Source organism: Rousettus aegyptiacus, unplaced genomic scaffold, assembly GCF_014176215.1.
Source record: "Rousettus aegyptiacus isolate mRouAeg1 unplaced genomic scaffold, mRouAeg1.p scaffold_m13_p_7, whole genome shotgun sequence".
Classification (NCBI taxonomy): Eukaryota; Metazoa; Chordata; class Mammalia; order Chiroptera; family Pteropodidae; genus Rousettus; species Rousettus aegyptiacus.
The window spans coordinates 32959391-32973968 of record NW_023416310.1 but is presented as its reverse complement, the minus strand read 5'-3'; positions in this window follow the sequence as shown (position 1 = coordinate 32973968).

Genomic DNA, 14578 nt, shown 5'->3' with positions numbered 1-14578 from the left:
GGTATTATTGGAAAGTTATATAGTGGATACTGAAATCACCAGAAATTATGACAGGAAGAATATTGGAAAGAGTTACAGTAAACCGAGTTCTAAATTTTTCAAGAAATAAAGGATATGATCCAGGGTTCTGTAGATGGTACAACAATATTTAAATGAATAAATATAAAACCTTTACCACTTAGGAGATGGGTACTCCTATTTGATCCTTCTTCCCTCAGTGAAAGGCTGGGGGACAGTCCATTGGTCCAGGGAGACTCTCCTTTATCTGGAATTTCAGGGACACTGAAAACTAGAGAATATGCAAAATTAATGGTTAAATGGGATCAGCTGAATCAACCAACTAGAGAAATGGGTACAATTGGGTCATCAAAATGAGGCAGCCCTCTGGCGATACGAGGCGTATAGCCAGGAGATCTGAGGGCCAGGACGAGGAGAGCAGAAGAGATTGCAGGAATCACGTAACTGGAAACTTACTTGGAGATAGGAAAGGCAGAGCAGGGATGCAGGAGGTGGCCGTTATATTTAGGCTGTGAGAGATCTCTCAAGCAAGTGTGACAGCTTGTCCAGTTTTACTTACTTAAAGGGTCAGGATTAGAGTAGACAACATCCAAGGACCTATATAGTGGCATTTTTACAGTTATGAACACTTCAACCTGTCCAGATCCCCACCTCTCCATTCTGACCTAGCTTATAAAAGCTTATGTGTTTATCATCCTATCAGTCTCTTTTATTTGGAAATATTGGTATATGGAAGCTGAAAAGCATTTTTCTTGGATTAAGAATGTTAAATCAGTTTTACTGGAAGAACTGAGGCTTCCTATTTGAGATTGTCCCCACTGGGGGGCACTGGGAACAGCAAGGCAGCATCTGCTTCCTACTTCAGTGTGGATCAACATTAATTAAAGTAAGCAGGGAAATGGGGGTGTTGAGAGGTCCTGTTTACCCCCACTGATGCTCTTGGGACCCTAGTGGCTGCTGTCATTTGCAGTGACATTTAAAATTCTCTGCTTTTTCTATCATGTGGCCTGCTTCCCTCACTGAGTCTCTTTATGTTCACAGCCTAAAAAAGCTGCTCAAAATGCAGAACTTTGCTTCTTATCTCCTCTTCTTACTTCCTGATGCTGTTCTTGAAAATAATTGCTGTATAAAGTCAATCCAAAAAACATGAGAATAGGTAGAACCTTTACAGATTCTACATTATAAATTTAAGATTGCAATCTCTTCATTTTCACAAATGCCAAAGATGAGGGTCTCTGCTTTCATTTCTTTCCTGTCAAAAGGACTAAATTTAGTTGGTTGATTTACTTTTTATCATCCAAACATTAATTTTGCAAGGCAAAGAAACTTTTCCAGATGGACTTTAAAAAGATAATGTATCTGATCCCCAAAGTCCCAAATCAGAGAGAGTACATTAGGGACTTTTTCAGGGAGTAAGGTTCTTTTTTTTTACATTCCCATTTATCATTTAGTAGATTTCTTCTCTATGTGCAGAAATAAGGTGTGAGAGTCTGCATTCATTTGTATTTTATTAAAGTAAGACAGGTGTATATCTTCAATGTTCTACTATACTATGTGGATTATAAATGAACTGAAACTTTGACTCTTGATCTTGACATTAAGGTAGTATTTATTTTTCTTAATTTTTGCTGGTTGATTGTGAGATAGATGAGTTGACTGGAAATGAGAGCACTTGAAGTTTATTATGTGTGGGGTAGTAAATAATTCTGAATGAGTATATTACAAGGCTCTTGGCATGGTCTTAAAGTTATTGTCATTCATTTCCTTAACTCTCCAGTGAATTTTCCAGTAAAACAGATCCAAATCTTTTCACACATATTAAGCTTTCATTTGCTCATCATCCCTTAGGTAAGCTTGCCTCCTTACTGGAGGACATTTTAAAACCATCTTGGAAACCATTCAACTGCCTCAATTTCTTTCCACATTAAACTCCTTTTATCTTTCAAGGTATACCACAGTGTTATAACATGGTCATGGTTTTGAAACATTTCTAATTGGCTGTTGTCCAAGCTGTGTTTAGGGCTCTTCAAGTGCAGTTGGTGCTTTTGAAGGATCAATATCAGAAGAATCTCTCTAATAAAACTTGTTTGGTCTCACTTCTATCTTTATATTCAACCAATGCTTACTGTGAAGCATTCTAACACGTTTTTACATTTCTGAGTTTTTAACTTTGATTTACTTTTTTAGGTAATTTTTAAAGGAATCATGAGTGTTGTATTTGCTAATTTCTAGTATGCTTGTGAATGTGTGTTATACTGCAAATTAGAAGTATCCTGATGCCAAAATTTAAAATCAGAGTTTTAAAAGTTCTTTTGTAATCTGTTGAGCAGGTAGAATATTGAAAATGTGTAATTGGAAAGATGACAGTGTGAAATCTTAGTAATATTAACTGGAAACTTAATTCACAATTATCCCAGAAGCTAAATACAGACAGATTTTTCATTAACTTAAAAAATACTTATTAAACACCTTCAAGCATTATTTTAGGCACCGGTTTACAGCTCTGAGAAAAGAGTCAAAAACCCTTGCCCTCAATGAATTCATTCTCTTGGACAATGTGGTTTACATTAATAAAATACAGGGTGATAAGTGCTGAGGAGAAAGAAATAGAGGGAAGGAGATACAAGGGTTGGTCTGGAGACTGAAACTTTAGGTTGGCTAGGAAGTACTCACTGGAGAGATGATTCTTAAGACTGGTATATAAAGGAGGTCAGTAACTTGTTGACGTGAAGGCTAGTGAAGCAGCAACACTTCCTATGGACAGTAGAGACTGGTACTTTCTTTAATCTGTTGTTTGTGAGTTTGAGGTGGAAACTAAAGCAGCGTGAGACCAGGAGGAGGTGCTGAGCAATGAAGCAAGCTGTGTGCTCCAGGGTTGAGTGCTTCTTGCCCATGGACTTGTGTGTGTATGGCTGAGGTAGCCGGAGACCTAGAAATTTGTGTTAAAGTTGGACATGACCCTAGAAACACTCTGGTTCGACTGTCTCACTGTATAATGAGGAAATGGAATGGGCCTCAAAATGCTTGTTAAACCAAATTGACCAAAATAATATTCGCAAATACTCGACTAAAACCACATATCTTTTTCCTGATGGAGTGTTTATTTCTAAAACCTCATTTCCACCCAGTGCTACCACGGCAGTGGTAATCATTAGAGAACTATTTTAAACTCAGCTCAAAAGATATGGCTGGGAAATTTGGAAAATAAAACCCAAACCATTTTTCTTCACTATCATTCCTGTTCTTTAAAAGTGATGAACTTTGGCATGGCATTGATTTCTGAAGACATTGACGATATCACACAATCTCTACAATGGAAGCTCCGGGGCTCCCATTTCTTTTCACAAGCCTTTCTTTTAAGTGCCTCCACCCCCACCCCCACAGTGCCCCAAAGTGGGCAGAGCAGCTGAACTATTGATTTGGATTTGGCTATGGTGATAGTTTAGTTCTTTGTGCATCATTCAACTCTGGTCTTCTCTGTTCCTCAACAGACATTTGTGAGTGAATGTAGGTGTGCAGGTGAGCTTCAGCAGGGCCTGTTTCAAGCAGAATGCATGCTGGAAGCTCTTCTATTTAAAGCAGAATACCCCCTAAACTTTGTCATTATGAATTAATTTTTAGTCTTTTGTACAACTCATTTCACGGTTCCACAGATACTGGGGATGGGATTCTTAACATGTTGGTCTAGTGAACAGGTCCATTGTATATGAAGTAAGCCTTTATTAATGCAGCAAGCTGTGTCCTCTCTCTTACACTCACATTGCATTATGGAAATGGTTTCTACAATGTGTAATTGTAGAGGACATCTTTAGAGAATATGTTCTACCAGGTCTACTGAAAAATTGACAGGATGGTTGTGACAATCAAAATCACGGTGATTAGAAGAAAATAAATGCTATGATTTGTGCAAGGCTGTTTACCTTGTCAGAGTGAAGAGCTGTGTTTTGTGTATGTGTTTGTGTGCACATGTACACAAGCATGTGCATGAACTGTATCCAATTACTTGATTTTCCCTTCCTTTCATTGTTTCTATAACTGTCTTATCTTTCATTACTGTCTCAGGACTTTATTTCTTAGAGATAAGAAAGAATAATTAAAAATATAAGTACCCTTAAATGAATCATGATTTTAGAGACTGACATTTTAGGGACTGACATTATTTTAACTATTTGAAATATTTTTTTTACATGACCACCCCTAGGGAAAATAATTTTAAATTGTGAATTCTCTACTTAGTATAAAATCAACTAGCAGATAATTCTTCAAAAAGTTCAGCTAGTGCAGTGCTATTTACCTAGCAAACGCTCAACAAATAAGTGTGGATTAGTTAACTACAGATGTTGTCCATTTCTTTTCATTCATTTAAAAAAATTCAGTTGTCCAAGCATGTATGCCTACAGAACGTAACAAATACTTATTATGTATTAGGTTCTAGGTATGCGATTGTGAATAAGAGATAGTTTTTGCCTTCAAGAAACTCAGTATGATAGGATAGTAAACTTCTAAGGCCATTTAGTTAAATTATATATATTAGTCATTCTGAATGCATGGCTCTATGCGTGGTGTTAGGAAGAAAATTAATGAAGTAGTCTTGCCCTCAAGGAACTTACAGATCAATTAGAGGGAAAGGTCTACACATGTGACAATATAAGGCCGTGTAGGGTGACAGATGAGGTGCTGCTCATCTTAGCCTTTTCTCTGTGTTCCAGACAAATGGATGTTTTCCTCATATACTCCATGGATGAAGCTTCCTAATTCTTCCGGTAACTAGATTTCCACACTTAAAAGTCTCCCTTGCTTTACTTTCATCTTTCACAGTTCATATTTAAACTTCCTTCTCACAGTCTCTCATAGTTTCAAAGGGAAAATATCTAGTCCCACTATTCTCACAGCAGAATCCTTTCTGCTTGAAAGAATAATTATTTAACACAAGGTTTGGATATTTTCAGGTATATTATTTCCAGTGAACGATTTCAGTCCCTTTTTGCTCTCTATATTTTGATCATTTTAGATTGCATCTGCAGAAGACCTCATTATTGCTACAAACTCTTTAATCAACTCAGTGACCTTCATCACATTATAGGCAAAGACCCATAGAGATAATTTGAGCAGAAGTGAATCCTTCGTATTTGATTTGATGAAAGGATAAAAATCACTCAATTCAACCTACGTGACCCTATTTGGACTTTTTATTTTACAAAATCCTGGATTAGCTTAGATTGTCAGTGACCATCCTTGCATAAGGTAAAATATAATTACAGGGCAGTGTTAACCTCTAGAAATTGGTTTTAGAGATGAAAGAGATACAATTAGATGGAATAAGTGAGGAAAGGAGGGAAAGAGTTTTCGAGTAGATTTTATTTTTAATTTCTTAATTGCAGATGCTAAATTCAGATTTCTAAATGTGAATACAGTATGGCAGATTGCTTTGTCATGGTACAGAGCGAACCATTTATTTTATAGACGACTGAAGAAGAATGCTCTCAGATTGTATGACTAAATCAAAAATGCATTTCCTTTCTTCTATCTAGATGCCTAAATGACATACACTCCATGAAGCCCTCTGATCAAACATTTCTTCTATAGAAAAGTAGTATAACTTGTAAAAGGATTAGTTGATTTGGCTTGTGTTGAAATACAGAAATATATTTTATTCTTTCTGGTCTGAACAATTGGTATTTGCTTTCAACTGGTTTCACTGCCTCCAATTTCTCCCTATTTTAATCAATTTTGTGTTCCACTATTGGATTACTATTAGGGAAACTCTTACTCTGCTCAAAACTTTGAATAGACGTCATGTTGTTTCAGTAACAAGGGCCACACATTTTATCCCGATAGTCTAACTATTCATCTTTTAAAATGTTATTTACAAATGTTTTCTTTTATTGGTCTGTTTCAATCAAATGAAACTATGACAATTTTATATCTAATACAGACTTTTCTATTTTTAAGCACTTTTCTTAAGTGAACTCCCTTTTTTTTTAAATTGTGCTCTCTGTCTTACACCTAGAGCCTTTCTATACTTCAAAACAGAAAGGCCACCTCTTTTACAAAATCTTCCCAGAATCTCTGCTACTGTAAGTGACCTCTTTTGCTTATACTCCCAATGTGCTTTATTTGCACATTTCAATGACACTGCACTTTCTATTCTGTAATATATGTATATGTATACATATGTGCATGTGTCTGTGTATGTATATGTAAATACATACAATCCTTGTCTTTACTAGACTAAACTTACCAAAAGAAATAATGGTATAATCTTCATTGTACCACTTCTTTGTATACTGTCTTTCATACAGTAGGCATCTAATAATGATATCTAATTTAGAATTTGGTGTGAAGCTTATATGTATTAATCTATGGCCAATGATGTAGAATTATAGAAATTCAGAGTAAAAGGACTCTGAACATAAATAATTTTACTGTGGAGAATAACGGAAGTGACTTTTTTATGATGAAACAACATAAGGAGGTATGTGGTAGTTAATGGCCCATCCATATCAGTGAGAATTTCTGGCAGGGGAATAGAAAGACTATGAAAAAAGTTTGTTTAGTTAACTGCAATCCTGGAAAACTTATTAAAATGTGATACATTGAAATATTGTGGTTTACATTCAAAAGAGGAAAAACGTAATAGCATGTGATAGACAATATGCGGTCCTAGTACCAGACAGGAGGAATGATAGGGTCACAAGTCAAGAGCTTCACACAGTTCCAGCAGGTATAAATGATTCCTGGAGGAGGCTCTCAGTTTCCATGGCTTTTAATTAAAGAGTTAAGTGGATGTGTTCAGTGTTCAAGATTCAGGATACACATGTTTTCTTCTGGAAAAGAAAAGCAAAAGTGGTACAGAATAAATGTTTAAAACTACGTTCAAGAAAATTAATTGAAATAAATGAAGATCTGCATGTATATATTACAAGGGCCATTTTTTACTTGCAAAAGTGGACCCAAGATGATTATCTCTAAAACATAGTAATGAAAGAAGACAAAGTCATTGATAAATGAAAGGAAGCAGATTGACATCTAATTTCTTAATACATATTCAAAACAGCAAATAAAGGAATAGCATCTTCAAAATAAAAAGGAGGTAAAAGATGTTATTCCATTTAAGTTCAAGTCTGACTATTATAGGAAAACTACAGAACATGCAAGAACTCAAGGGGATATAATCTCTAGAAGTTCTTCCTAAGGAAAGGACTAGAAGATTTGCTTTATCAAAAAAGGGGAGATTTTTGACATGAGATCAGTGGCGAATATTTTATATATGTAACTGTAGATTGAAGATCTTAAAGTTGTGAACAGGGCTAAAGTAATGTTTGGTGCTAAATGCAATATCAAGGTAAAAATAACACAACTAAAACAGGGAAAGGTGGGAGAGAGTGATGTCTTTGGATATCATTTAAAGTCAAAAAGCAAATAATATAAGCTTTAGTATATTTAGGAATACAAAGATTAAACATTGAGAAAGATATTAATATTGACTACAAGTGCGTGGTAGAGAAGAGGAAAGGGTGGAAAAGGTAGTATAAATGGATTTTATTGTGATTTACAGCGATGGAACAATATGTCTTGTTTGAAGGAAAAAGCAGTTATGAATCTTACTAAAAATATTAATAAAAATGTAACCAAGAGAACAAAATTTCAACTTCCTTGATGCCAAAAGAACATAAAATAAAACAAAACTTAGTGGCGTATAGTCAAAGGGTGAAAAGAACTGCAAAAAAATCTTAAACATCATTTAGTAGTGTTACTATTAGTAGTAATATTGATATTGTTATTTGGAGGGTTTTTTTTGTATATTACAGAATAATCCAATAATTAAACTGAGTTTCTCAGTGCATGAAAAAAGATACAAATATTGAATCAAAGAAATTAATGAAAATCCTGTAGTATTAAATTCGCTTTGAGAATATTAATCTGATTCATGATAATATAATAATTTTTTATTTATATATAGTAGAAGGGCACAGGAGCAATGGGGTTCTGTCATGAATCACCATTCTACTGCCCAAATTTTGTTTTCTAAATCCGTTCTCAGAAAGGTATTAAGGTTCCATAGAGAAATTGCTGAATGCAGGCTTGAGGCAAGAAAAATGCAAGGTGAACTTAGGATACCTTGTTCTAGAGAGCAAGGAAACACAGGCTAATGGACTGGGTCAAAGAGACATGGGGACAAGCATTAAGGAATTATCATTGGCCAAATTTTGGATATTTTGAGCATTCAAAGAATAATGACTAATTGATTGAAATGTATGGAGTATCCAAGAGTCCATAAAGATATAAAGAAGAGAAAGTTTTTTTAAAAAGGTGTTGTTACCATTGGAGGTGACTATCGAGTCAATACCTTCTGGAAAGTGGCAGTTAAAGAAAAATTATTATATATTTCTTCTGGCTCTTCAGTGAGAACTATAGTTCTGGCAAGCCAAATAGCCTAATTTATTAGTGAAACTATTCTCAAAGAAGAATGTTGGCTAATAAATATAAAACAAATGGTTGAATTTTAAAAATACAAAATTGTAAATAATATATATTTTACATATTTATATATTATATATATACACATATATATATACATATATACATATATATACATATATATATATTTCTAGGGAAACTTATTATAGGAAAGTTCCCTGGTGTAAAAAAATATTTTTGAAAAGAAGCATTAATTCATTGAACAATTATATGAGGACTTAATTATGCCTTTGAAAAAATGCTCAATGTTTAATATTTTTGTATATCCTCAAGCCAGATCATTAAAAATAATATGAATGCCATTAAAGCATACAATTTATGAACTCGAGGGTCCTGAAGAGGTAGGTCATTTTGTTACTCCCTGCTCCATGCTACTTCTCATTTATTTTCTAAATAGGAATTGCATTATCCATACTCATAACATGAATAGTTTTTGGCCTATTGGTAACTGAGCAAAGAAAAAGAAATTTACAAACATCTAAGTAGCTAAAAAATTATTGCAGCATATAAAAAGGTTCGGTTTATATATCAAAATGCTAAGCACTTCTTTCACTTATTTGTTTTTAACCTTCAGAAAATTAAAAGACACAGATGGTTAGTCCAGATCATTATGATTTTTTTTTTCTTTCTTTGACTGAATTGATATTTCCTCTAGACTGATATCAGACTTGAGCTGTGTGGCTGAGGCAGTAGTTCAGGGACCAGAGCATACAAGTGCCTTCTCCATTCAATACTCAGCAAACTAATTTGATGCTCCTATTGACTTGAATCTGTCTGCTTTATATCTTGAATCTATGAGTGTGTGACCCCTTCTGCAGAGATCTGCTGCTTCTGGGCATTTTGTAAAGTGCTGAAATTGTTGGGAAAACTGCTCTCTGTGCTTTGCAAAAATAGAGTATTTCCCACTGTGATTTCTCAATAATAAAATTGAAAGTATGTTTTAATTTTATTTCCATTTAGTTTTGAGAACCATCTTGAGGTATTTATGTTCATAACTATTACTTCTTATCTGTCATCTTTTAAGATTCATCGTTTCTCTCAACTGTAATTTCTTTTCGATTGCTTCATAAAGCAAAGTAGAAATACAAAAGATAACATTTGGCTAGAATCTCAATCTTGACCATTTCCTAATGTGTTTAGCAATCAAGCAATTAAGAAACTGGCTTTCCCTTTCATTATCTCAGAAAATTAGATAGGTTTTCCTCATGGTTAAATTGCATTTCTGAAAACAATAGAGAGGATTTTTGTAATTTATGCAGAAATTTTGTTTTCCTTGTGCTTTTGTGTATACATTAGTCATTTAAGAAAAAAAGAACTTAATTTTCTCTTTTTCCTTTTCTTACTTTTCTGATTGTCCCTTTGACATCTTGCCAGGGCCACGATGAGCTATTTCAGTATATAGGCAAATAAACTTTTGTTTTAGCAGTTTAAATAACAGAGCATGCTTCTAAGGTTGTGGAGTGGTCTAATAGTTTGTGCCTTGATTCTTACAGGAGCAGACTTCCTGGAGGCCTTAAACCACTTTCTGGATGTATCTATTACCCCAGGTCCTGGGTCTTTATAGACAGTAAGAAGTCAAGATGAATCAAAGAGGACATAACCTTTGTCCTAGGATTTGCACTCAAGCCACTGTCTTTTCTTTGCTAGGACTGTTATTTCTGATTCTCTGACTGAACTCAGACCATGGGGTTTACCTATTTGGATTAACTTGCTATGTCAAATGTCTTCTCTAACTGAACTCCCTCTCCAGATCCCTTCTGCTTACCCTGCTTTTGTGCTTCTTATGAGTTTTTTCTTTTTTTTTCTTTTTTTTTTTTTCCGCTAAGACTGTGACATTGTTGCAGTCTGGTGCCCCATATCCTCCAACATAGAATGTTGTCCAGAGAGGAGACTCGGTAAATACTTGTGAAATGATAGTGTTGACTGAAGCACATAGTGAGGTTGTCAGAGCTGTGTGGAAAATGCTGGATTATTGAGAATTTGTAAGCAATTCTAGTGTGAGAAAGCCAAGAAAGATGACATGGGTACCTGGGTTATTTCCCTGTACACTTGCTCTCCTTTTCCTTGTCTGCATTTACTCACATTGAGCTTAAGTAAGCGTTGGTCAGTGTAAGACTGGAGACAGGCTATTCCTCTGATTCATATTCTCATTGGTGAGTCCACGTTTCCAGTTTCTACCCTTCTTTTCCCTTATCAGAATGATATGAATCCCCTTTACTGGAATAACAGTGGAGGGGATTATCACTTTACTCATTTTAAAGATATAGTGAGATGTCTACATGACCCTGGGATAAAGGAAAAAATTTGGATCGTGAGAAGTCCAAAGCTCAATGAAGCATGAAACATTCAAATCTGAACAACTTTGATGGGGCAAAATGCTTCAGGTGGATCAAGAAACAACATAAGTTGTGCCTTCAGTGACAAAGACTGTAGGGTCAGAGAAGCAAGGAGAGGTAAGAGAAATGCACTGAATACTGAGATGCCTCAGTACGCTGAGTTCCTGACTGCAGACAGCTGTTCAGTTGTAAGTGTGAGTACGGGAAAGCCATGGGGAGCGTTCTTCAAGACTCAAGTCACTCGTAGCTTTAGAAATGAGCTTTTGTGCCTCTTCTGCTATTGGCACAGGGTTTGTATAAAAACATGTATGCACTTCGCCTACTGCCCAGATGATGGGCGTGACTCTGCACTAAGGATCCCTTCTGCAAGTCTCCTTCAGGAGCCAGGATGGCTTTCTCTTTATACTTTCTTCTGTAATACATTGTGTGTATTTGTGTGGCTGCTTTAAGATAGGAACTTGTTTCTTTCTTTCTTTCTTTTTTTTTTTTCCTTTTCTTTCCTGCACCTTATCTTGCATTAGCTTTAGACTGGGAAAATGAAAACCCTGGGGGTGCTTGGGAGCTTCTGCAACCCAGACAGCAGGGGCCTGGAGAGCTCTCTCCTCTGTGTTTTTATGCTCTTTCAAAATGTCAGTTAGCGCCTTTAAAATAAAGTCTGCCATCAAAGATACACTCTTCTCCTCCCTGTCTGGTGTGCCAAAGATAGACATTACTCTGTCTGCTTCAGTTCTCAGCTTCCTGTCATGTTTGGCAAAAATTTAATTGCCTCTCCTTTCAGAACAACTTTTGTTTGTTTTCTTAGCTTCAACATCTCCTCTGAAGGAGAGTTTTTGCAGCAGGGGAATGTAGACAGCTTTTGTTTCTGTCACTTCGGGATTGGCTTCTCAATGTCTTTTAAGATGAAATTTTGTGCCCAAAAGATGGCACAGGAGCCAGGCAGTGTTGGTTTATGCAAGGGTGACAGTTCACGTAGGCAGCCAAATTTACTCAGGTTTAACACCAGGCTGTTTCTTATTGCAGCCAGTAGCATTTTTTGATTGCCTTCTAGTACACTTCATATTCTGCCTTTGGAAATTGAATTAAACAGTAATGACAATAATAATACTCCCTCTCAGTCAGCTTCTCTTATGTACTGCTTTCTTCTCTGTTGCCATAGCACTTTTTACATATATTAATTACAGCACCTTTGTGCTGACTGCATGGTAGAATGCTTAATTGTCCATGGACCTAACAGTTTAGCACTCTTACTTCCCACCCCTCACACACTCAAGGTTGTGAGATGTTTGAGGTTAAGGAATGTGTCTCTTTACCTTATTCATTCTCAAATTCTCAATACCTCTAGCCCAGTGTCTGATACATAGTGGCCACTTAAAAGATATTTATTAAATGGGTGAATAATGTGCATGCTACTTTTGTACCTAGATCTCACAGTTCATACTATCCTCAAGTATTGTACTATTGGATGCAAGCTGATGTCCCAGACAGGAACATAGATTTAAAGGGTACCTATTATGCAAGTATTTACGTGGGACCAAAGGATGAAAGAAAAGTGTTGAGAATAAGTAAAGAGAGGTGACTGGCTGTCTGCTTTGGAGTTTTGCGAAAGAAGTCACAATCTCCTAAGATTCATAAACGAAGCGAATGCTAAGGTTTTACAGCTGAGGAAACCAGAGAGAATATATTCAGAAGGATGATATGATAGATTAGTGTGAACAAGAAGACATTCTATGAGGGTATGGAACGTTCAGGCTTTTCTGGTGAAGATGAGAATACTGCCACTGGGCTTTAATAGAAAGGTGGAGTGACCCTGAGTGTAGAAGGCCCCTTGGGGAAGAAACATTTAGAGAGGTAGAAACTAGATCTGGGGACTCACATCTCCGAGAGAAGCTCCAGGCAAGGGATGATCATTCATGGGTCGTGTCATTAACACTCTCCCAGGTAAGTTAACAAGAAGAGCACCTCCAAATTCATGATGCTATTGTATCTCTTTCACTGTTACCAAGAAGCAGTGTGTTGTGGCAGGAGAAGCTCTTTCATGGGAAGGTAGGCAGGTGGCTTGAGCTATAACTACTTTCCTCTCACACATCAGCTGTATGACCTGGAGGAAGCCACTACCCTCTCTGAGTCTCAGTTGATTTATTTGTAATTTGGTAGTAATGAAATTTTATCTGCCTGAAGGGAAAGGATTATGCTAAATGATTTATTGAGCTCTTCAGCTACAATGAAACACATTATATATCCCTGGAAATTCTACATCTTGTCAGTTAACATGGGTTTTCTTAAGAGTCTATTATTTAAATTATTTGATTATCCAAGTTCATGACAGATAGATGTCACATATCACACACAGGTCATATGACCCAAGGTTATGATCACCTTGGAAAGGATTTTCTTCTTTGTAGTATTGAAAATCTACATTTAAGCCAGATGAGCTTTATATGTCAATGAGAGGATGTTAAAAGTTTTTTTCCTCAAGATCTGAAATGTATAGAGCTGAAATGATATTTGAATGTTATGTAGTGGTAGAACTCACAGATAAATATCATTTTCTTTTAACTTGAAAAGGTCTTATCACTTGCGCTCATCAAAGATATGTCTAGTTTCTGAAAAATTAGAGGTTCTAGAAGGTTAAATAAGACTTTCTTAAAACCATTTTTACTTTTTAACAAGAAATTCTTTTTAATCAGGTAAATTATCTCTTTTTATTTCTACTCCTCTCAAGCACTGTGTAAACAAAACCACACTGTTTTAAAAATATTTCTAATGATAAGATAATGTACATATTTATTGTAAGAAAGATGAAATGACTAAAAGCCTGAAGAAAATTAAAATTACCCCGTAGAAATAACTTTAGTAAACGTGAATATTTTACTTTCAGTTCACTAAGGCTATCTATCTGTATCTATCTTCTCTATCTTATGTGAGTATGTGTGTGATTGCATATGTGTGTATGAATATACATATATACATACATATATATACACACACAGATAATTAAACATATATACATATACAAGTATAGATACCATTCTATAATTTGTTTTATCACTTATCATTTTAGAGCAATTCAAATGACTTCAAATCTAAAGAAAAAATTCAAACAATAAAAATAATCAGAGTATCTAAAAATTTTTTAATTTTTTTTTTACTTTCCCTTTCTCTTTCAAAATTCTACTCTCCATGGTAACTAGTTTTGACTATTTCCATTTTAGTTTTTCTAATTAATATACCTGAGATCTGTTTCTTAATTTTATTCCAATATTTTTCCTTGTTATATAGAAGATGAGAAATCAGGACTAAATCCCCACCTTTCTTTCTCTACTTCCTAATTTTTAAAGTTATTATATCTTTTTTCTTTTGGTGGATTCACTTATATTACAATTAATATATTAAAATATATTTTATAGTAAATAAACTTTGGAAATTATGCACTAGGTCTCTTCTATGTAAGATGAGAAATCAGCACATCTTATTTTTCTTTATTCTTCCCCCCAATCCATTAGTTTTGCATCATCAAGATGTATAGCACTGATGTTATAACCACTAACCAAAAACTTAAGTTTTTAAGTCAATTATAAAAATTAAAAACTAATGAAATAATGTAGTTGGTAAAAGCACATGGCCTTAAATCATACCACTTGGCTTCAAAGTCTAGTTCTTCTGCTTTCTGTCTTGGCTTTTGTAATTTTAAGTTACTTAACTCCTCTGTGCCATAATTTCCTCATATGTAAAATAGTCATAAG